Source organism: Ambystoma mexicanum, chromosome 7q (assembly GCF_040938575.1).
Source record: "Ambystoma mexicanum isolate Mex_15411 chromosome 7q, UKY_AmexF1_1, whole genome shotgun sequence".
In the NCBI taxonomy this organism is placed as follows: Eukaryota; Metazoa; Chordata; class Amphibia; order Caudata; family Ambystomatidae; genus Ambystoma; species Ambystoma mexicanum.
Window position 1 is genome coordinate 234,783,391 of NC_090941.1, and position 24,728 is coordinate 234,808,118.

The window sequence follows — 24,728 nt, forward strand, 5'->3', positions numbered from 1 at the left end:
TGCTAATGCGCAACAAACCCTTAGGTAGCTGGGTGCAACAGTACAAGTAGACTTAAAGCTTAGTTACAACACATGTCACGTGCATATACATATATACATACAGGGAATATGTAATACTGCCACCTTCGGTTACAGTAGAGTGGAGGCTAGTACTTACATATTAAGTGATTAATAGGCATGTACAAGAATGGCCAAGGAAAAGAAAAGAGGGCCCCAGATAAAATTGTGGAAGGTGTTTTTTCTTTTCCTGTACTTAGCTCCAAAATTAACATTGCCACTCGGGATGGAAGGGGATTTATTAATGGGAGTGAAGCAAGCACCAATCCCAGAATTGTATCAATGGGAGACGGGGCATCATCTAAAATGTATCCAGAGGATTTTGAACATAGTCGGAACTCCTACCGCCCTGTCCCTCTCCCCATTGCTGCAGACTTTTGACCCCATGGCAGCTAGGGCACCAGAGGCATCCACTATATTAGACAAAGCAACAAGCAGACTGGGGCACGCCCCTCCTACTTTAACTGCTAAAAACTATAGGCTAACAGCAACCAGGCAGGGGAGGGTCAATATATCTTCAAAGGGACCCAAATTGGCTCCAATCTACCACGAATTTGGGGAAGCACTATACAATAAGTTCACTCATTGGATTGGGTAGTTAGGGGCTGTTAATTTATTACCCACGAGCAAATTATAAGTTGAAAAGGATCTGTTAGCAGGGAGAAAATACCCTTGATTCTATTGGAATTGATATCAGAGATTCGGGAATGGCAGCAGGCGTATTTAATTTCAACAGGAGATGCCACTCATCCGTAAAAAGTTCAATAGAGCTCAACGCCCTGGGCACGAAAATATGCCACATGGGTCTGTGGTTGCGGGAGCAAATGTTATACCTTTGGGGTAACAGGCAGCTAGGCAGTGATTTTTGGCCTCGAATCCCAAGTCACATGGTGCATTGATACCATTCTGATATTCTCTTCCACCTTTCCTGAGCTGTATTTACCATGACTTAATTCACCTGTGTGAAACAATTGGGCCTCAGATGGACCATGTCCATCCCAATCCCCCTTTCAATTTGCTTATTTCCGAAAAACCTAACCGTGCTTTTTTGGGACCCATTCTCTTTGCCCTGTACTGAGCCGTATTTCCTATGAGCTTAGCTACCTGTGCGATATAATTGGGCCTTAGGTTTACCATGCTCACCCCAATGATGCTTTCAACTTGCTTGATCACCCCTGATAAAGGTAATTGTGCTGTTTTTTTGTTTGTTTTATGTATGATTTATTCTACCTGATGTGAAAACTTTCATGGCGAAACGTTGAATAAAGCTATGTTGAGGGTGATGGTAAACTGTGTTGTAAATTAAGCAGTACAACAAATATGTATTCAGCAACACTGTTCAAGATTTCTAGCTACATAGTGAAGTAACTCATCAAACAGGCCCCCTTTGGCCAAAAACTTGTCCCACTTTGAACAAACCTTGGCCCACACCAGCATGTTGAGTCTGCACTTGAGGTATTTCCCTATTGCCCTTGGTAGGCAAGATTGCATACAGTGCCCTGTGGGAGACTGCACCAGCCTTGTCCTCTTGGCAATAGTTATCCCGACTTTTGGTATAAGCATATTCTACACAAGTTGGTAGAGTGACTGATCAGCTTGGTTTATCTCAAGAGGGGTCAATCTGAGCTGTAAGGTTGTAACACAGTTTCACAATGACAGTTATTCAAATACACACTTACACACAAGGTGTCTTGATAAAACAATTATTAATTTATTTAACAGTCAGTTGAATAAGCCTTCCTTAGAAGGGAGCAAAACATGTAACACTTTAAAATATACTTCAAAACACACGCTTAGTATCTTTAATCAGATGATACCCATTGGGGATGGCACACAGCCACTTCCTACACCCTCGGGTGACATAAATAGCTAGGACACTGTGGGCATTGATGTTTCACTGGTACATGTAGAGCAATACTGAGTTTGGTGCAAAGGTTAGCTATGGGAATAACACAAAGGTTAACAATTCATAAACTGATAAGCACTCTTTCAACCCTCAAATGCTAAGTAAAATAAACCTTTCCAGGGGGAAAGGCAAAAGCACAATGTCAGAGGTAAGAGTCTCTCAGGGAGCCAGGACAGCCAATGTTAGTTGAGCAAAGTCTAGGGGAGCTGGAGATCTTCTTGCAGGGAAGTAAAAGTCTTGCACAATGGTTTTAGAAAAGTCTGTAGAAATGAAATCACTGACGGGCCACACAATGGGAGGCTTGTGAGGGGCAAAGCTGCAAGCAACTCTGCAACGGCAACCAGAGGCAACTGAGAGCTAGCAAGGCTACAAGACAAGAGGCAAGTCCTCTGAGTTTTACAGTACCTTTGGTAAGAAGAAAAACTGCTTCCAGCTGGCTTCTGTTCCTGTGTAGGTCTGCCAATCCTGTGTTCCTGGGTCTCAGTTGTGGAGACAAGAGGGAGGACGTCTGTGGACTCCTGCACTACAAATGGAAGGTCGGGGGCAGCAATGGGCAATCTTCAGATCCTCGCGTCTCTCGCAAACAGCACCACCGTGGTTCTCAGATACCACTATGGACTTTCCTCGCCTCTCGGGTCCAGCACTCTGTTTAGGTGGCTCAGGCTTGGTCAGTCCTGCTTCAAGGGAGTCCGGAGGATCTTCCTGGAGCTCGGGTCTGACTTAAAAGTGTCTGGTGTTCCTCTCCCTGGCAATTCTGTTCCTGCAGCAGCAATGGAAACACAGCCAGCTCCGAGAGGATGTCCAGACAAGTTCACTTTGGGGTTGATTGGTCCCACCAACCCAAAGGGAGATGTCGTCCGTTGCAGGGCTTCTCTTGTTGAGGTGAATTTGGAGCTTCAGCAATGCAGCAGGGCTTCACCGGGCAAACCAATGGTCCAGGAGTTGCAGAAAGCGCCTATTCCAAATTCTTCTTCGGATTCCTTTGTCCAGTGAACAACTCTGTCTTCCAAGCAAAAAGCCTCGCCTTTTATGCAGGCTTCTCCCATACATTCGCAGCCTAGCTGTCACTCAAACAGCAGGGTGGCTGTCCTCCAAGGACAGCCAGCTGGCCAATCCCATTTGGGTGCATTCCTGTAACCAAGGGAATTAGAGAGTTTTGGGCACCTCCCTCACTTCCTGCCCCTGCCAGACACGCTGGAGCCAGATACATGCTTCCCCAGTGAATCCCGCCAAAGACAAAATGAACAAAGGGACCAAACCTTGTTTGGCACGCAGTGTGAATATCAAGAAGGACCTTTTCAACAAGAAATGGCAAAAAAGAAGACCAGGGCCATTTTTATAAAATGGGCACCATTGGGTGTCTTACTGCAGCTGCAATTGCAGCCTGTGGAAAAAACACACAATGGTAGGAAAAAGTAAACCGCTGCCACCAGCCATTAATTGTAGAAAAGGTAACATAAAAATGTTACATGAGAAACTAGACAAAGAGCATACTAAGTAACCCCTCCAACACTTAATGTAAGATAGTGTGTCCTGGGTCTAGAAAGTAACACAATGTAAGTAAAGTCAATTTCACTTCACTGCTCTTGGAAACAGTATTTTCACCAAGAGAAGGTATTTAAACCTTTGGGAAATCTAAGAGACTTCCCTGTGTCACTGCACTAAATGTGCTGTGTGTCACAATGTAAAGATGATGCCTATGGAGTTTGTCAGACTCCAAAGCAAAAAAGAAACACAGTGTTCAAATAACAGATAAATACATGAGAGAGCGGGAACATGTCTCACTCACGCCAGGCTAGAAATTAAAATCCTAAAGTCCAGCAAAAAGAGCTGGGGGTCTCTAAGGTAGAAGGGAATTAGCACATTTCTGAGAACTCTCCCTAACAGCCCAATAGGCGAGTCTGTTCTGGTTGGCTTAAAAACCTAGCATGTGATTTGAGCAGCAGGCTTATGATGTTAATTCCTGACAACATAAAAACAATTTGACTATGAAAGCAAGATGTAATGTGAGACAGTTGATTGATGCAAATTCAGTGTGGGTGCATGGAGCAGGAGGGATATTTTGGCACTCATGGCACAAAATGTGGTTTATGATTCATTGTATAGGATAGTCTGAAAATAAAGTGTATTTGCTTTAGATTAATTCCCGTAATAGCCCATGCATGTATACATTATCACACCTTCATTGCTTCAGTCCAACTGTGAAAACATTTGTTCTTCTCAATTTAATTTACAAGCTTTACAGAAGGTGTTTAGTAGTCTGCTAATATTGTCGAGCCTACTTGCACATTGACATGGTAGGCCTATGTGACAAAATATATGCAATGATTTGTTCACATATTATGCCTAGAAGATCAAGTGACCTTTCTCTCCATGAAACATGCAAGCCAAGTCTTCCTCATTAATGGCATCATGTGAAAGCTGGGACAGCAATGTGTGATGCCTGGATAAGCATCACACATCATGTGTAGTTTTCTCTTGAAGTGTGTGTGTGTGTGTGTGTGTGTGCGTGCGTGCGTGCGTGCGTGCGTGCGTGCGTGCGTGTGTGTGTGTGTGTGTGTGTGTGTGTGAGTGGAGGCCAGATCCATGCTTGTGAGGAAATGACTACTACCCAGCAATAATACAGGGGAGAGCAATGCATCAACAACAACATCATTTGACCAAAATGCCAGAGGTAGTGGAAGTGACATCACACGACCCATGAACTCTGATGATATCACAAGAAGTGATGTCATTTGACCCCACCCCGGAGTGAAATCACAGGAAGTAATGGAAAACCACCTTTCACCCCTTGACAAAACAGGAATTGGTATAAAATAGCATTGTTCCTAAGTACACTACAATACATATGGGCATGATATCACTGTAATGTGATATACATTTCATACTAGAATGGATGACCATATGTATTGTTAATATCAGTGTCTATAGGCCCATATTACCAAAATACTGTGAATGTAAGCAGATGTCCAAGGCAAAATGATAATAATGTGTTATTATATAGCACTTACACGTAAGCGCTTTAAATAGAACAAATATACATACAATATCACACACCATATGTTGGTACTCATTTATCAACCTCAGAAGGATGAAAGGCAGAGTTGGCCTTGCAGGGATTCGAACCTGAAACCTGCAGATCATACACACATTGTAGCAGTGAGTGCTCAACACACTCAGCTATCTTACGGCTATAGCTGCCATACAAGCTATAGTAAAATGATCAATTACATGTCTGAATGTTCTCAAAGTCAGAAAACAAATGATTCTCCATCGTCAATACCATTAAACTGGTAACTGATATTTAACAGCAGGGCAGTACATCTGCAGGTCTCGTACAAAGTTGGCCACATGTCAAGCCCACATGAATCTACTTTTCAGGCTTCAGAGATTGTCAACATACATACCAGTGGGAGGGTTCATAACTGTGCATTCAATAATTTAGATTAGCTCAGGGAAAGCAGCACTCACACTCTGGGCACTTGTTACCTCATACATGCAAACAAACATCCTGAATAGCATGTTTGTGTCTGCATTGTGAATTTGAGGTGTTTAAGAACAGACTAAATCAGTGACTCACCCCCTGAAGTGTGCCCGAAACAAACCTTTCATTAGTTTAGCAATTATTGTATAGAATTCCAGAGAAACAACATTATTTGTTATTCCCATTCTCTCTTATTATGGGTCACTGCTCAAAGTGTAACACTTGTGGAACCCCCTGTTTTTTAAGAGGCCTGAACAAGAAAGCCAGCCACTCCAGAAACAAAGAACCACATGACGCTGGACACAGCCCAGAAGCTTAAATTAAAAAAAAGATTTCTTTTATGGGGTAGCAAGGGAGATCACAGGGGTAGCAAGGGAAACCCTTAGTGGTTGCAGATGCGACCCCTGGGGATCCCCAAATGACATCCCTGGAGCAGTGACTTATAAGCATTATAATTAAACCTGCACTACTACTGACCCAGCAGTTATTCAGTGATATTAGTTAAACAGGTGTACAATTATGCTCATCCTTCACCAGTGGGCTAATGCCAGGCTATAATCTCCTATGATATGTGATCCAGTGAGGAAGTCATCAGAAAAGTAGTAAAATAAATACAAAAATAGAAGAAAACTATAAACAAGTTTCTTATACAAATGAGTGCTTTTCACTCTATCTGTTAAATTGCAACAGGGAAAAAGACTGACAGAATATAATTGAACAGACAATTGATTAAAAACACTAAACAATCCCACCCCCTGTATAAGTATATATGCAGATTAATGCAGTTTACTCTCTGTGTTAAATTGCAGGAGGGAAAAAGACTGACAGAAAATAATTGAACAGACAATTATTACTTTAATGTCTTTTAAAATGTTAACAGGTTTCATAGCTATCCATGTGGTGTTGTGGGTTCTATAAAAGGACCACCTGGGATAGACAAAGGTCACTGAACCTAATGGGGAACAGGAACCACCCCCACTCCCAACTTAGTTGGTAGTCGGATAACACCCTTTTCACGCGATAGGGTAGCTATCGGACAGTGACTCGGAATACAGAGGACGTTTCATCCCATCTGATAGTGGTGGCGATTTAGGCTCTGCTACATTGGTTTAATTGGGTTCATTTGTTCAGCTCACGGGGGCTCAAAGCATGTGTCTCTCCCCAACCCACATACACAAATGCATATGAGTACAACCCTACACCTCACAATGTATTCACTAGACCTGCAGTATGTTCATGCTAGCACAGGTTTATAAAGGGATAGGGAAGAGAAGAAAACAGAAGGGCATCATTGAAAAAGAGGAATCGTGTTTAACATAAGACGTTCACATTAGTTAGCCACGTCTCAACATACCCGAGTCAAAAATGACAAATGCAAAAAAGGAAACATTTATTTAAAAATATAATAGCCCTCAATTTACTCTTTTTAATGATCCATATAGTTCTAACAAATCAATCCTTTTATAGGGAACAAGTCTTATTAAAACCAATCAACGTTTATAATCATGGGCTGCAAAACATCTTTTCAAAGCCAAATAGACAAAATGTTTAGCCCCCCTTAGGGCATACATCATAATTATATGCAAGAAAAGACACAAAACCCTATCCATGCTTCAACCTTCAATAAGTCCAAAGATACTGTTCAATTTTAATTTCCAAACTAAACCAAAAACATGTATCAAGAAAGCATGAATGACATGAAAGGCATAAAATGAGAACATATTACTCAATGTACCAATCAGAAAAAGGCCAGCATTATGGCATAGAGTACATTCAATCAATACCCCAATGCAAGTAACTTCTAAGATTCAGGATTCTAAAGGAGCATAGAAATCCCTGTCTGCTGTCTGACATGTCAGCTAGGCTCTTCTAGCTAGCCAGCCAGCTAGGCTTTTCCTGGCATGTACATACTTATGTTCTAAATGGAAATCCTCTAAATATTAAACTTACTTGTCACTCAGTAGGCAGTTGCCCCGCTTCTAATGCAAACCAGAGTTGCCAGGCATTAAACCCTGTCCCATATGTGTGATGGAGGTAAACATCCTACCAAGACACTTCCCTTTTTAGCACAGTGCTAAAATAACACATTTTAGTCTCTGGGAACATATCAGCTATTTGCAAGGTGCTCAAAGTGTCTCACCTTGTTATCAATCCTCAGCAAGGTGCTCTACCTGTCTACCCACGTTATCATGGCAGGGGAAAATGCTCCAAACAGCATTATGCTTCTAGGTAAAAAGTAAATGCCTTTTGCAAGATGCCCTGGCTTCTTCAGCAGGCTGTTGTTTGTTCCTTTTTATGAGCAATATAAATGAAGTTGCTTGCACTGCTAGCTGGTTCAATTTATAAGCAGATAGAATTCTATGCAGAACATGTTTCTGTGCATGTATATTTGACTGAGCAATCAAGCATCTAGTTATTTTTTAATAATAATTGATTATATAAGTTCACAAATGAAAAGTAACATAAAAACACACACCAAAGAGGCTGCTTTGCAAATGTAAAGCAGATACAGGTTAGTGCAAGCTTTGAGAGCTCTGAGCGCTTCCTGCTGTTCCAAGCACTGCATGTACTATTGCTGTATAGATTTCTCCACAAGTGTATAGCACATCACTAGTGCTATATTCTAACATTACCTTCTACTTACAGGCCTTGTCTGGACCACGCTAGATTACGTCTATGAGGGAAATTCTGGCATGTCACGGTATCCCCTGTGCTACTTTCCTATCCCGCAGGGCAGAATGAATGCCCACACTTGCAGGGATTCAAAGAAACATGTGTATGAGTCCAGAACCTAGACATATCCTGTAATGAACCCTAATCCATTCAAACACTATAATAGTCTCATCATTTATGTCTCAACACTGTTGAACCACTCTTCTTGGCACTTTTAAATTGTTTTACTCATGGTTCACCGCAGTAAAATTCATTAAACTATATCTAAACATGCAGCATGGATCTACCAACACGATTGTCTTGAAGAGCGTGACAATGTTCAGGTGCATGCAGGGGGCTGTTAGAGTCTGCATGGCTCTATATCTTGATAGGTGTCTCGAAGGCAAACAAGCAAACATTTAGGTTTCAACATCACGATGTGGCAGTCCATTTGAATCGGCCATATCAGCAGAGATAGGCTTTCACATCATGGCTCAACTGAACTCACTGGGGTGCAACCATGGGATAAGTGGCACAGGCAGAGGTGGTACTAAGGACCAGAAAATAATTGACTGCCGTTGAACTGCAGCTCAATCGGTGTGATAGTGTTGTGCATCATCAGGATACTACATTCAACACTAGCATTGAAATAAAGTATGCCCTCTCCTGCTCACCAATGGGAAGTACTTGAAAGTTACTTGAAGGGATCCTGCCACAGTCCTCTGCAGAGTTTTTTGGGTACCAACATTCTTTAGCAGCATGCAGGGCTTTCTTCGAGCAATCACTACTGCTGTCCCACATAGATGGATGAAGGCAGATTCTTGCCATCTCTCTGAAGTCCTATCTTTGCTCTAAATATTGGATCCTGAGCAACTCTGGTTTAAGAAGTTCTGTGTAGATTATGATTTTGTTTTAGAGATGATTTAACAGAATTAGGTGCTACTCTACCATACATAGTTAGAGCCTAAATGCTGATATTCTCTTTTCCGAACCTTCTGTTTAACAGCAATCCTTGTCCCTTATACACATAATCTATCCTCTGTGGTGGGATAACCAGGGCCCTCAGTCTGCAAGAAATGAGGAAGCTGAATGGAAGAAAATAACCCAATATGTCCAAATCCTTCCACTGTAGGTTTCTGGCCACTCTTGACCTCCCCATACCTGGGTCTCCCACAGATCAAAAGGTCTCCATTTTAATTATCCCCTTTGTTCTGCATGTTTTCTTTGAGGTTTTGTGTTCCCAACTCAACTCCAAGGAAAGCAACCACCAACGCAGAGAGATGTGCCAGAATCCCAAATAGGAAACACGTTGGTGGAAGTAGCGGAATTTCTGTGTTGTGGGATTACCTTCAAAGGCAGACGCTGGCACCAAAGGTCTCTTTCATCTGTAGCCAATGTGAAAGGCATAGTGAGGGGTATAAATAAAAACGCCCAGCAAATTTGATTTGTGCTAGTTAACATTATTCCCCATGAACCACCATCTTTTTGGACAAGTTAAAGCTGATCTTTACTTTAGCATAGTCTCTAGTTTATAAAGGACAGCAACTCTTCTATCAGGTTCATGAATTTTGCAGTTAACCAAAGCAACCATGTGTTTACCATCAAAATGGATTTTTGTTTTTAATTCTCAAAAAGTTCAGAGTCATTTTTCAATTACACGTGTTTCTTGACAAAATATAAACACATTGTTTAGAGGCAATATTCCTGTTGTTGACAGTAATGTGCTTTCCAATTCGTAAGCCGATAGAGATTTCATGCAAGGTATGCCCACCAAACATGGGTGTTTACATGTAAGTTCACAATTAGATTAGGGCACTCTCAAAGTGTCATTTCATTGCTGCTAAAAAATATTTAGCTAAAGAATACTGTGTGTTGATCTGTACCATATTTTCCCTCATCTCATAATATTGTAATACTAAGTTAAAGAGCAGCAGTAGACAGCTGCATGGTACACACCTTTACCAGGGAGAACATACAAGGAGATTCTAGCCAACTCATTTAAAGTACATGAATGGTGATCAACTCGCATTTCAGCTGTTGGGGTGTCTGTAGATCAGCAATAAAGCATAATTGGAAAGTCTGTCTGTTCATCCCCACACACTATCCTGTATAGAAACCACCGTCACTTTCTACAGTAGAAATTAAAACAAAACTCAGAAAAGTTCGCCCTCACACGTGCAAAACTAGATATAGTATAGAAAAGAAATGGCTTGGCATCAAATATAATTTGCTCGTACTATGTTTGATTGTACTATGTTCATCCATATGTCATAACATGATGCACGCAACATCTATTAATATGTACTATGAACATGCATGTTTTCGTCCATGGGACAACATTTTTGTATTCTTCATGGAAGCATTTTGTGGAACGAACATATTGGAAAGGGAGTAGCTTGAGCAAGTATGACAGTGGTGATATAGATGCTGGTTTATGTTTATCCCTCGATACCTGCCATGGTCTCCATACCTATGTTAGATGTGGAGGGCATATGTTGTTTAATCATCTTTTTTGGCATCAATATGATGTCCTATCCCAGCAGGGTTATAATTCTCACTCTTTCAGTCTCACTCATTCAGTCTCCTCTACGAATTTTGCTCCTCTTTCTCGGTATGGTAATGGTATTGCATTTTTTCTTAATGATGAATTATAATACTGATGCATGGATTTTTTTTGTTGGTGTATATGTGTGTTTATTAGTGTGTGCATGCACATTCCCTGGCTTTACAGTGTGTATTCTTCCATTTGCAACTCTTTTGGACATTGTGAAATGCAGTTTCTACTTCTTGGAGATTTAATTGATTCCTACGTACCTGAATTAATTTGCTTTAGTTTATGTTCTAGTGTATGCATTCATTTTCATGTGTTATTTCCGAATGTGAAATTAACACAAGTACTGAACCTGCAATCTCTCATTTTTGACAATTTAATTTTCTGGTGGTGAACTTCTGTTTACATTTCCCAGACAGAAATTGTAACAGTTAGTTTGTTGGACATACACATGATGGTAATTAAAGATTAATGCCGAACAACTAGTTTTATCATTTTGAGGCTTAAGGGCAAAAGTGATACATAGGTGTTAGTAACTGTGTCTGTGTTTTGCCTAATTTCTGAATCTCCTCTATAATTCTCATATCACTATAGCCACCCTCGTTCAATGAATGCAGGGCTGTATAATTCACCTCCCACTCTTGCAGAGAGCTTCTATCTGGTAAATCTGAGCTGCTTGGTGACTTCCTGAAGTTACCTGCTTCCCTACAAGAGCCCAAACTGAGACTGTGTTTGCAAGTGGGGTCTCTGATGTAAACGGTATTGTCATATCCTTCCCATTGAATAAGCTGGTTAGAGTTGATGGGGTTTGTAGTCTAAAACGTTTGGGAGCCAAAGGTAGCACACCCCTATGCTAGAACAAGGACATACGGTGTCATACATTTGAAAACTCCCAGAGGAATCCCACATTCAAGCAATGTTTATATCTTTGGGTACCCTTACATGTACCCCTCATCCACAAGCATGCTAACAATCTGACCAAAAATGTAACTTTTTCAAAGGATGTTTACTGGCATGGTAACGTTAGGTAAGGACTGGGTCATATTAGCAATTGGCAAGTCAACAGTCAGTTTTATTACATATGCTTTGGCCTTACCGCATCTATGTTGCTGCTACACACAATATTGCACATTTACAGAAGGATCTAATCTAAAAAAAAATACATTCAAATAACCAAAGGCCTGGTTGTATCAAGATCTATCATGTGGATATGAAAAAGTGAAATAACTTGCTTATTGTGTTTATTACCTGAGTATATTATTGTATCACCCTGTACTTTTTTATGTTGAATGGATGGGCATCATTTGGGCCCTACAGATGTCATTTGGTGCAATGCAACACGACTCACAAAAGGACTCAGCAAATCCAATCGCATCACCCAAACCCTCACTGAACTGCACTGGCTACCAGAGCAAACATGTAACATCTTCAAATTTTGCAGCATTATCCGCAAGGATGTCACCCTCAAGTCCACAAGCTACCTTGCTGAAAAGCTCTGCATCTTCAAGGTCCAATGTTCCAAGAGAAACAAGGACTTGTGCAGACTTGAAATTCATCAGTGCAGGAAGGAAAGATCCAGAAGACAGGCCTTTTCTGCTTTTCTTTTTATGCCTCCAGAACCTCCTCCCAGTCATCGCGTGACTCACTCATTCACTTCTATGTTCCAGGAAGGAGTTTAAGACACTCGTTTTCAAAAAATGGCTCCTCCCTAACACCTAGGTACACACACACAAACACACACACACCCACACACTCAATAACCAATTTGAGACTGGGTGATCTCCTCCTGTTTCCTCCCCTTATTGCTTGTAGATGGGGAGGATAGCTCAGGGGAAATGTGCTCGCCTTGGAACCAAGATGACACAGAGTAGCACAGGTTCAATCCCTGGGTCCGTGCTTAGAAACCTCTGGGTAATCTATCATATCATATCATGCCTTGTTTCCCAATTGCCCCCTTCCGACCTCTGATTGTTAGCTCTCTGCTCTCTTGTATCTCTACTTCCCTCACTGTATACTTCCCCTATGATTTGTAAAGTTCTAAATTGCTTCCCAAAGCTAGAAGCTAGGTCATGCTCTGTAAATATCCTGATAGAGATATTAATAACAATAATAAAGTTGTGCATCCGATGAGGTCTACTGATGTAATTTAATAATAGGGGAGTCTGTCACTGTAGGCCAATGACTTCTGAAAGATCAGCATGGTCAAGGCAACGTGAGTTGCATATCAAGCGTTCACGATGTAGACTCTGAGATTCCTAAAAGAAATAACACTTAGACAAATAGGAATGCAATGTTAAGCGCTCTGACCTGGTGACAACACACATCATACAAACAGTAAGAGGTTTATTGTTACAAATGTACTTCTACTGTGGAATAGTATATGGATTAGCAGAGGCCTCACACTTCTACAAACCGAGAGCAAACCCAATCCTAAAGGTAAGACAGGCAAAGTCAATGATACATTTTCTTAACCTTTTGTGGTAAAGTGAGCTGAGGGAAAGTTATACTCTCAAGAGGGGTATGAACGTGATTCAGTAGCAATCCAAACATTAAAGTAAAACCCTCCACCATAATGGAATGTCCGATCAAGGTTCTATAACAATATGTATACTTTCATTTCTTTACACCATATGCAATAATAACTAAATATAACGCACTACACTTTGTATTTTGTATTTCATTTTATTTCTATAGCACTTTTTGGCCAAGCTCTTACAAACAGAAACACAATGCAAACAAGGGTGTGAACAATTATATGGTAAATCAGTCGCAAAGAAAGAAGATGACCCTAAAGGTGGGATCTAAAAAGAGGAAGAGACGAAAAGGAACCAAAGGTAACAGGGAGGGCATTTCAGTGTTTTGGGGCTAATATAGTAACAAAGAAAAACGAAAGAAAGCAGAGAGGAGACAAGGAGCAGAGGAAAGGAACTGATACTGGGAACAGATGAGATTGGCAGAAGAGTAGAAAGATGTGAAAGGAAAAGGACAAAGAGGAATTAAACAAAGCTCCCAGATTATGAGCAGAGGAGGAAGGTGAAATATGGGATGGTGAGAAAGAGATGGCAGCAGGGGGAATAGTTGAGGCAGGGAAAAAGAACACCCAACCTGTAGAAAGAAAACAGAGTATATAACATATCAAGCTGAAGCACGTTGGGTCAAGAGACGGGGAGAAAAGCTAATACAACACATTGTTTAAAAATAATATGTTGAGTTGAAAAAGGCATTATTGTGACCTAGCCACTAGCTAGGGCCCAAAATGGACAAGAGGGCCAGTTGTCAGAGAATCATAACAATGCATTGTCTTGGCAGTTTGACAACGTGAACCAGGCTTCTCAGTGCTGTTCAGTGGCTCAATTTGGTTTGAAATGGAGCAATTACGGTAGTCCAGCAGCAAGCAGATATCGAGGCATGGTCAAATTGATGAAGACTGAGGTTCAAAGCAATGCTTTAGTTATGCTGATTGTGGGTGTCACCAGGTTCGGTTTGATGGTTAAGATTTGCTGGTGGGTGGGCTGATGACTGAATGTGCAGGCGAGTCTGATGCTGGTCTCAAAGGACTTTCCAACGTCAGCTGGATCAACAATAAAGAGGCTGGTGGTTTGAATGTAAGTTAGATTGATGCAGGCGCAGTGATGCTTCTTCATTTGAGCTGAGGGAATGACGCAGTGAACTGGTGCAGTGTGGTGCTGAACTTGTTCGAATAGGCGGAACAGATGTTTTAAGGTTGGTGAGTGCCAAAACCATCTCTAAAAGGTCTTGATGGTTCGATCGGTGTCAAATGCGATTCAATCACTGTTTGCTTTGATTTGAAAAATACAGGAGTCCTGGGTGCTTTGGCTCTAAGAAGCTGCACGTCCCATCCCTGGGTCTCGAGGGCATGAGTTGTCCTTTTCCTCTGCACCAGCACAGTGGCAAGGCTGGCAAACACATGCAGGAGTCCTTCAGTACTATGAGGCCCTGGGTACCAGTGTGGCTCACAGAGAGGCAGGTCTTCCTCCAACAGCAAGTCACCCCCAATGGTTCGTGGGGATGGTTAGGAGGCAAAGCTTGCCTAAGCCTCCTACTATCTGTCTTCACCTTAGAACTGGAGGACTTTGCTTCAGACTGCCCTCCCAAAAGGGTCCAAATAAGATCTCGTTCAAAGGCTGATGTCCAGAGATGATTCAAAGAAGGTGTGGGAAAAACCTTCACATAACGGTAAATGTGTGCAGGTAATTGGACCAAAGCAAGCCTGCTTTATCTGTACAATCCTTTTCTTGTAACAAGTGACGTTGCCTTCTGACATCATACCCTAAATGCCTTGAGATAAAGGAAGTGGATGGGAAATGAAGGAATGGAGGAAAAGAGAGGACACAAGATGGTGGAACCTTTCTCAGGCTGATCTGAGCTCCCTCTACCTATTCCCAGCCCCTCTCCTTGTAAATGGAATCAAATAGCCATTTGGTGTACAGATTCCTGTTGTGATGGGAGTCTTTTGTGAAGAATGTGCCCTTTGATTCCTGTTCCCAGGACATCTTCTTGTGGATTGCCTTTCTCACTGGAGAGGGTGTTACCTCCCCTTGCAAATGATCAAATAGAGACAACCCCAGGGCTACAGTCTATCCTTTTCCACAACTGTGCCAGGCTCACAGGACTGACATAAATGATATTAATTTTATATGGCTTGAATTATTCTGAGAGATACTAGACTCAGTACATCTTATATTTACAGTTTAACATGCGACTATTAAATAACTTACATAGTTTTTTGGTTTTGGGAACACTGGTGGATATCTTAAATGCATGCCCTGTGCTGTAGAGACACAGCTGTCACTACAGCTCTCTTGAGAGCAGATGTGAGCTGTGATCATGCTCCATACTGCACAGTAGGTTTTCTAGAAAAGGATACTAATCCAGCAGGGCACAGGTGTACACTATAATGTTGGCTTTGAATTCATTAAAGGGGGGCCTGGTTTGCAGGTCACCCTTTCTGAAATGGAATTAACCACATAATTGTATTAGAAAATACAAATAAAAAATAAAAACAAAGCACTTCCACACACTTGCCAGATGGCAATTTAACACACTTATTCTCACAACATTTGTTTATTCAAGTAATGAGATGTGCTAGTGGTTAAGATGGACTTCTAGAATCTGGCCTGGTGGAGAGATTTTCAGAGGCCACCCTAGTTATGATGAACAGAAGAACTCTGAAAGGTTAGCCAAACCCAATCAAGGTAAGCTTGGAGAATGGTCAAGGCTATTCTCAGGAGAGTGTGAGTGGTGTCAGGGGTTCACAATGAGTTCACACAGTGAAGAACACAATAATTCAATTTAGACAGTTATTACAAAAATAAGTAATATATTCTAGACCCAAAACACATGCAAGGAAATGAAAGAAGCAGGTGATAATATCACACAACACTAAGATATAAAACATATATACAGTCACCTTTACATTCACAGAAATGCATTCAATAAATTAGACAACACAAAGAAGTTAAGTAGTGATACAATAGAATGAAAACAATTCCCAAGAGTTATACCCTATCTGTATAAGTCCCATCCCTGTGATGTATGGGCCTTGTGTCCAAAAGTCACAAAGCTTCTTAGCAGAAAGGGCTGGTGTAGCAAGAATTCTTGTGGTGGTGAAATGTTCCAGAAGATATTCAACAATATTGCAGATAGGTACAAACTATTTTCCGTTCTTACAAATACAGGCTTTTAGATCCGACAATCAAAAAGCGATGCAATGGATTAACCAATGTTTATTCTAAGGAGAACAGTGGAAGATGAATGCATTCCAATTACTTACCTCCCTTACTCTGATTTTCGCAGATGACTATGTGCATCAACTGGGGTTGCTGGAGGTATGTTTTCCCGCTGTTTGTTCTGTGCAGAATTGTATATATTTATATTACTGTGCATTTGTAAGGCACTTATACATCAAGAAATTGTGTTTCAAAGTGCCCACAGGACAAAAGGGAGGGAACATGGGAACAAAGTCGAGTAGAATAAACTGATGAACAGGAAAGGGGTGGTCCTACTAAGCCTTGTGAGCATTCAGAACGTGCAAGTGCAGGGAGAGAGAGAAGGAACAGGGAAGGGGGTAAGTGATCAGAGTTTCAAAGAGGTAAGTGACAAGGAGTCAATAGTGTGCAACAATAAGTGTCTCGCAGAGATTGCTTGGTACAGAGTGATCAACTGCCAACAATAAGTGAAGTGGATCTTTAAGGGTTGTGGGTCTTAGGATAATTTCTGGTTGGCTGCTGGTGAAGGATGCAACCCCTTCTGAAGAAGGCAAGCAGGATTCACCACTACAGAACGCTTCTCTGCACCTCACAGGACACAGAAAAGCAACTTCCACTGACTGTCATCTCACACTGACAATGGCAGGCATCTCTCCATTCTCAGTTGAAGAAGACCTTCGAGAGCAGGATGACTTAAAGCTGAGAAGCTGAAACTCAGCAGGAAGGTGACTTGTAGAACAAGCCGGCGACCATCAAAGTTCCAGCAATGAACGCTGAATGGCGACAATTCTACCAAGGGTGCCCAATGGAGCTGGTCATGCACCGGGTGGGCCAGCGACACTTCCCAAGGATCAGAATGGCTGGATACTTGTGATTGCATCAAGACTCTTACATTCCACCAGTCCAAGGGTTGAAGCACCATTAAGGGCCTTTGCAGATCAGGCAGTCGTGCATGGCTTCACCGGGCCAAATTCAGGAACGGGATGCTGGCCCTCTTGGGTAGTCATCCACAGATCTTCGGTCAGCTGCTCTTCTACACATGATACTTGGCTTCAATGCTGATCTCAAGAAATGGCTATAAGAGTGTTCTTCTTATCCTAAATCCTTGCTGAAAGCAAGTCTAAGCCCTCCAATGGCAAAGATCTGCCCCATTCAAAAAGCCAGCAGTGGTCCAAAAAGGGACCACAGTGGGTTCCACTCATACCACACACCTGACCCTTCAAGCACCATGGATGTGTAATTAGACCACACAGTCCCACTCCTTCCTTAGCCAAGCACACACACAGGCATCACTAGCTCATGCAAGCAGCAGCTTTCCTGGGCAAATTCATGACCTTAGATTGGATGTCCTTACGAAGAAGGCAGTAAAAAGGACAAACAACAATAGAAATATCATAAAAATGGTATAAAGGTATGTGCTCACACCAGCTTCTCGTTAGGCACAAATAAAATTAACCAAAATCCGAAATTTAAAAGACTAGGTTACAAACGTATCCCTACTGCACTACATAGTTTCCACTACTGATAGTCTGAAGGACTGACAAGTTTCCTCTTAACAACATTAACACAAGGGCAGAGGAGTGAAGCTGAAGGCTTCACTTTCCTGTAACAAGTCAGGACAGACTAAAAAATAAAAGCCACAAGTTTGGGGGTCCATAGAATGTGGAGGGAATGTTGTCAAAAGAGAAATCTTTCCAAAAAACAGTGCATCTTATCACTTGCCCACAAATAAAATCCCTCCTATTCACAAGCTTTGCACATAAGGTGACCTGCACATTTCATAGAGTAATTGTAAGGCTTCAATTTTAGTGATATTTCCATGATAACTATAGGGAAGCTTACCAGAATCCTTGGCATGGGTGGCAAAGGGCATTGTTTATGAACAACTTTGGAAATCTCCACAATGGTAGACTCAGTGACGTAAGGTCCTTTCCTCATATCTGCTGTCATCACCTTAAGCTGCAATGTGCAGCATTGGATCTGAGCTAGGGAAATCCACGAGAAGATGTGACTTGTGACTCATTGTGTTCTGTAGGAGTAGGAGCTCTTAATGGCAGGTGCTCATCATTTTAGCATGCCCATGTAGGTCATCCTTTTAGCACACACATGTTAGCATGGGTTTGAACTACAATAGGGACATAGGGTGTGAAACTCATTTCTGGATTTAAGAGTGTGAGTCTCAGAAAGAATGAAAGGGGTACCAATGTACAAGGCACATGATTGAAAATGCACAGAACACATGCTTGGCATTGTACTTTGTCTCAGGATGATTTCAGTGGACTGGGTTGCACTATATATAATACTAACAATACATTAACATACAAATCCAATCCTAGCTAACATATAACTGAATCTCTTAATAACATTCAGTGCAAATTAGTCTATGTGGAAATAGCCTGAAGACAGATTTGGAAAATTCATGATGCTCTTTAAAATGTTAGTATAAATGTGCAGGCTGAATTTGCGCTGTGTGGTAAGCCACTAAAGACAAGTCATTGTATGAAACAGGAAGCGCAAGAAGACATGTTTCATTTCAGAAACCTAGTTAGCACACAGAAGACAACACACAGAGGAAATCGGGTGATGTGGGTGGATCTAGCCATGGGAATGTGTTGCCTTGATTGACAGAGGGATCTATTAAAAAGGGTGTTGAATGAGGTAGTAGGCAGAGATATCATTGGGCACTGGGAGACAAGGTGATAGGGAGCAGCAGCAGTCCTTAGCTTAATGACCAACCCTGAGCGAGGCAGACAGAACGATTGGTGAAAGCAGAAGCAGAAATATTGCCAACATATCTGGGTAAATATCAGTTGAAGTGAGGAGCTGCTGTTTTGAGTGAGACAGCTAGATAGATCATTTCTTACCACATGCTGTCTATTTTGAAATGCGCATGTAATCCCCTAATTATGTGAATCCTATTGCTGTGTTTTTCTTTCCTTTTTCTCAAAGTATATTTTTTTTGCCAAGTTCCACTTTATCAGGGATGATTGGTAAGACTGGGCACAGTTTATTACAGAAAGTCAGTGTAATACATTCACACTGTGAAACACAATGTGGGCATAGCTGTTATGGTGTGTAAATTATATTTATATGTTATGATAAAAATAACACACTGCAAAGTCACTTGTAGTCCTAGTGCATTTGTGCTGCAGTCAGTCATTTTATTCGGTCTGCAGGGATGGATGAGTGATAAGAAATATCTCAAAGTGAAGTAACTGTTGTGAATTACCTAGCTAGAATGAGAGTGGATGAATGTGTGGTATTTCAATTTGCCTACTTTACAATTATCGAGACTCAGCCAAAAGGGCGTATTGAGGTATTGTACATAAGATACCACAAGGAAACAAGAATTACTCATCCCGAGTGTACTAAGTTCAGTATTTTGTTTGGTGAGTGACCCTGGTAAAAACAGTTATTAGGCAATATTCTAAAATTAGTCTAACCACCATAAAAATACCCCAACGAGTTACCACAATATATTACCATTATATTACTACCCCAAGGTAATAGGTATAATCTCAAAAAAATATATCCAACATACCAACAGTTCTCACAACATCCTTCTTCCAGGAAGCTGCTTCATGAACAGAGAGAGGAATCCCTCCCACGGTGCAGTGGGTTACAGACCATGTGACGTGTCACATGACATCAATAACATCAGAAAATGCTCTCCATCCACTGACCGACTTACGAACTTTGACAGTGTGTCTGTTCAAACACCTACTGCCACCAGCTGCTCCATCTGCGAGTCCCTGGAAGAATGCCACCTCATGTGCCCTCACTACATAACAACCTTATGCTGCTTGGCCCTCCAATGCCTTCTCCAGTTGAGCATTGTCTTCCAGGCCACATGACTTGTCATGTGACATCAAGACAATCTGGATATGCTCTCCATCCACTGACTGACTCTGGATCTGTCTAACCAGAGGGAGAAAGGCTGACTGGGATTTGAATGAAATGCGAAAGTTTGTTCTGCTTGGAAAAAAAAGGCTCAAACTCAATCGATAGTAATTTCCATAGCAAGTAATGCAAAATACAAATTTGATGGGCAATCAACAAAATCTCAGTCATGCAACACATTAATTAATACACTGTTCATACATCACAATCAATAATAAATATGAACATACATATTTGAAAATGAAAAATATTTTCATCATTTGTATTTTGATCAAATCTTATCTCCAGACTTATGATGGCATGTCTGTTCTCTCACCTGCTCACTCCAGCTGGTCTTTTCGCTGATCCCTGGAGAAACGATGCCCAAGGTTCCCTCACTACATCACAGCCTTGCACCTCTTGGCTCTGCCATGCCTCCTCCACTGGCATCAGGAAATGTTCTCCATCCATGGAGTGACTCTATACATGTGACGTGATGTCTGTTCACTCAACTGTTGCTCCATCTGTGGGGCTGTAGGGAAACTCTACCCGGGATGCCCTCACTACATTGTGGCTTTGCAGCACTTGGCCCTCCCTTGCTCCTTCCAGAGGCGCTGTGGCTTCCAGACCATGTGACTTGTCACTTGACCCCTCCCCTTTCCTTTTATTCATCCACTTTAGGCATCCACTCCTTGGGTGTCATTTCAAATGGCAGAGTTTATAAGGGCAATTACGCCTCATGTTTGCCCCTGTTTAGACCTAGACAACTGACATCTCTCCATCTCTATCTGTATTCACCCACAATGTAATTACCTTTGCACCCTTATCATGCTGCTGAAATACTATAATCTGTTACTTTCTTATTTTCTCTTAATATTCTCTCCATTCCTTTTTTACTCTTATGGATTCTCAAATTGATGTCATCTATCTTCCTGTCCTTCTTCCTACCACCTCACTTGCTCATGCCATCTTTCTAATAATATATTTCATCCAGTCTTTTTCTGCCCTCCTTCTCTGATTTTCATTGGCTTATGGAATGTCTTCTCCATTTGTAACAAATCCCATTCTTCAGTGAATCCTTTCCATTGTCCCAATCTTCAGTTTCTTTGCCTGACTGACACCTGGATTTCTTCTACTGACACCACTGCTTCTGCTTCTCTGTCTATCCTTTTTCTCAAATTTTTCATACCACGCGTACAATTGACAAGGACGGTGGTGTACACATTTTATCTTACTATTCTTGGACACTGTTTCCTCCCTCACCTTTCCCCTCCCTACTTCTCCACCTTTGAGTATCATCGATCTTCCTTTTCAAAGCCATCATAACTTTAATTTCTTATTATCTTTCAGCCTCCTGGCCCACTTTCCACCTTTATCACTGATTTCAATGCCCTCATGTCCTCTAGTTTCCCTTTGAATCAATCCTCTCTTAATTCTTGGAGATTTTAACTTACATCTCAATTGTACCCTCTCTAGTTCAGCCTTTCTTCCTCTCATTGACCCCTATCATCTTTTTTCCTTTAAAATGTCCCCATCCCATGTCTCTGGGTACTCTTTCGATCTCATACTTTCCTCCATTCTCTGTAACACCTCTGTTTCTTCATATCATATATTTTCCTCCGATTACCATTTCTTTCCATTTCTATTCTTATGTCTCCCCTGCTTCCCTCCTCAAATATATTTTTCTTTTCTCTGTCATGACCTTCGCTCCTTTGACATCTCTCCCTTAGTTGCTAGATCCCCACCCCACCACAGCTCTCTCACTCACTAATATCCCTCCTTTCCTCCCTTGGGATACAGCAGCACGACTGGTAAAAGACCCAATTTCCTTCCGATCTTGTTATTCCCGCCTCTCCTCACACTTCCTCTGATTCCCTTCTTTTTGCTACAGAAAAACAATACTTTTCCTCACTCACTCTTTCTTTATACCATCTCTTTTGTTGTCTTTTTCAACATCAAAATACTGTGCTTTCTGCATGTCCACCTGATCCCTCTCTTTCTGCCTCTCTATCTGCTTCCAACTTTGCAGATTACTTCACAACTCAGGTAACTACACTCTGTTCGGTTTTCTCTATCCCACCCTCACCCCCATGCTTTCTCCTTCCTTCTCTTCCTATCATTCATCCCCCTTCTCTTTATCTTTTCTCCCCTTTCTGCCTCTGATACTGCTCACTTTATTTGTTGCACCCATCACACTGCCTTTCTGATTAATCCTATTCGCTCCACACTTATCCTTTCTGTCTATCCCCCTATCCCACACCTCTTATCAATGTTTCTCTCTTCTCCCCTCTCTTCCCTTCATCCTTTAAACACACCACTATTATCCCCTTACTGAAAAAAAACTTCTCTTGATCTTAGTTTCTTCTAATGTCTGTCCTGTCTCACTTCTACCTTTCCTATAAATGCTCTTAGAGAAATTGTCTACTCTCAAGTATCCTCCTACCTCCATCTTCATTCTCTACTCCCAGCGCTCCAGTCTTGTTTTGGCCCACACATTGAACTGAAACTGCTATTCTCAGTGTTCCTAACTCACTTCTCTCTGCACAAACTCTCTTCAATATGAATTCTCCTTGGCCTCAATGTCACTTTTGAAACTGTTGACCACCAAACATTTCTCAACACCCTTGGAATTTCTGGATCTGTTCTTTCTTGGCTTGATTCCTATGTCTATGGTCACTCTAATTCTTTATCCTGAACTGGCTTTCTTGCTTCTCTGCACCATCTTCCATATGGTGTCCCTCATGGGTCAGTTCTTGGCTCCATCAGTTTTACCATCTACACTATTCCTCTTTCTTCAAGTATTTCTTCCTTTAATCTATCCTGTCATTCATATGCATTCTACCATATCCTCTTCTCTTTCTGTAAATTCCCTAATGCTCTTGACTCTTGTGCTACAGCTTGTCTCCACGCCATCCAGAAGAGGATGGCATCTCATTTTGTGTATCTTAATCTCTCTAAAGTGGACGTTTATTTTTCCCTCTGTCCGCCCCCTCACCTTCTCCTCTCCCCTTTCATTTTCTTTCCCCCTCCCAGATTTCCTTCTCTACTTACACTCTCAATCTTGGTGTTTTAGTTGATTCTTTTCTATCCTTTTCCCCAATATTTCACTTACGGCATGCAACTGCCACTTCCTTCTTTTCAATAATGGCCAGGCTTAACCTTTTCTTTCCTTCCACTCTTCTAAACATCCTATCGCTGCTTTAATCTTTTCTTGGATCGATTATTATTCTGCCCTCCGAATTGGTCTTCCTTCGTCACATTTCACCCTTCTCTGATTCATCTATAATTCAGCCACGTGTCTTCTCTTTGGTTTTTCTCCGTATGCATCTATTACGTTTTCATTATATCTGCTTGTATTCTTCCCTTTCAACCTCGGCTCATGTTTCACTTTTTGTCTATTGTTTTTAAATGTCTTTACAGGCTTGTTCCCTCGCATCCCTACTCTTCTATTCTCCTGCGCAGCTCTTTGTTCGCAATCTACTTTCCGTCCGATGGTTCCTAAACCTCCCTCCACAGCCCCTCGTTTTCATTCATTTACCATATTTCCTCCTTTTTAATTTAATTATTTGCCACTAGCCATTTACTCTTCTTCTACCTATCATTTATTTAATTATTTATAGCATTTGTGAACACGGCCAAACCTGGAGGTATCATGGCATAGGTTACAGGATTATAGAAGTGCTTGCTGGTTACAGAGAAAGAAGTTGGTATTTAGCGCAAGAGAATCATATTACAGTTACAGAGACAAAGTCTGACAGAAGTTTGAGTATATACAGGTACAGAGTTATACATTTAAAGATTTAGAAAAAACAGTTACATCCGCCTAGTGGTTATGGGCCAGTCTGAATACACATAAGATAAAAAGTGTTAAATAGCCAGGTTTTTAGGAGTTTCTTGAAGCGGTTATGGGAGGACTCATTGCTTATGTTTGCGGGGAGTGAATTCCATAATCTGGTTGCTGCTACCGTGAAACTAGAATCTCTTACTCTAGACTTCATGAAGTGGGGGATGAGTAGTTGGGTACTAGTGTTCGACCTGAGGAGTTTGGTTGCTGTTTTTCGAGTGAGGCAATCATTAAGGTAGGTAGGGGCATTTAGGGTGATGCATCCTATGTTCCAGGCTTGCCTTAAGGGCCATCGTTTGTCTCTTCTCCATGATACCTAACCTCTTATTTCCGTTCTTTGTGAACTGCCATAATTGTATTTTCTGTTCTACTGTTATTTCTTTTCGTTAAGTTCTTTTGTGAAAGGGCTATATATATATCCAAATAAATACAAAAATAAATACAAATACAATCCTGTTTCTCTTCTAGGTATTTAGCCTTCTTTTTTGTTTTGTTTGTTTTGATCCCACGTCCTCTGTCATTACACAGCGAGGCAATTGCTTCATTTATGCACATTTTGTCATGGACCAGAACCCAGCCCCTGGGGAATCTTGATTTCATGGCTGGCTGCCTTTGAGAGGCTGGTA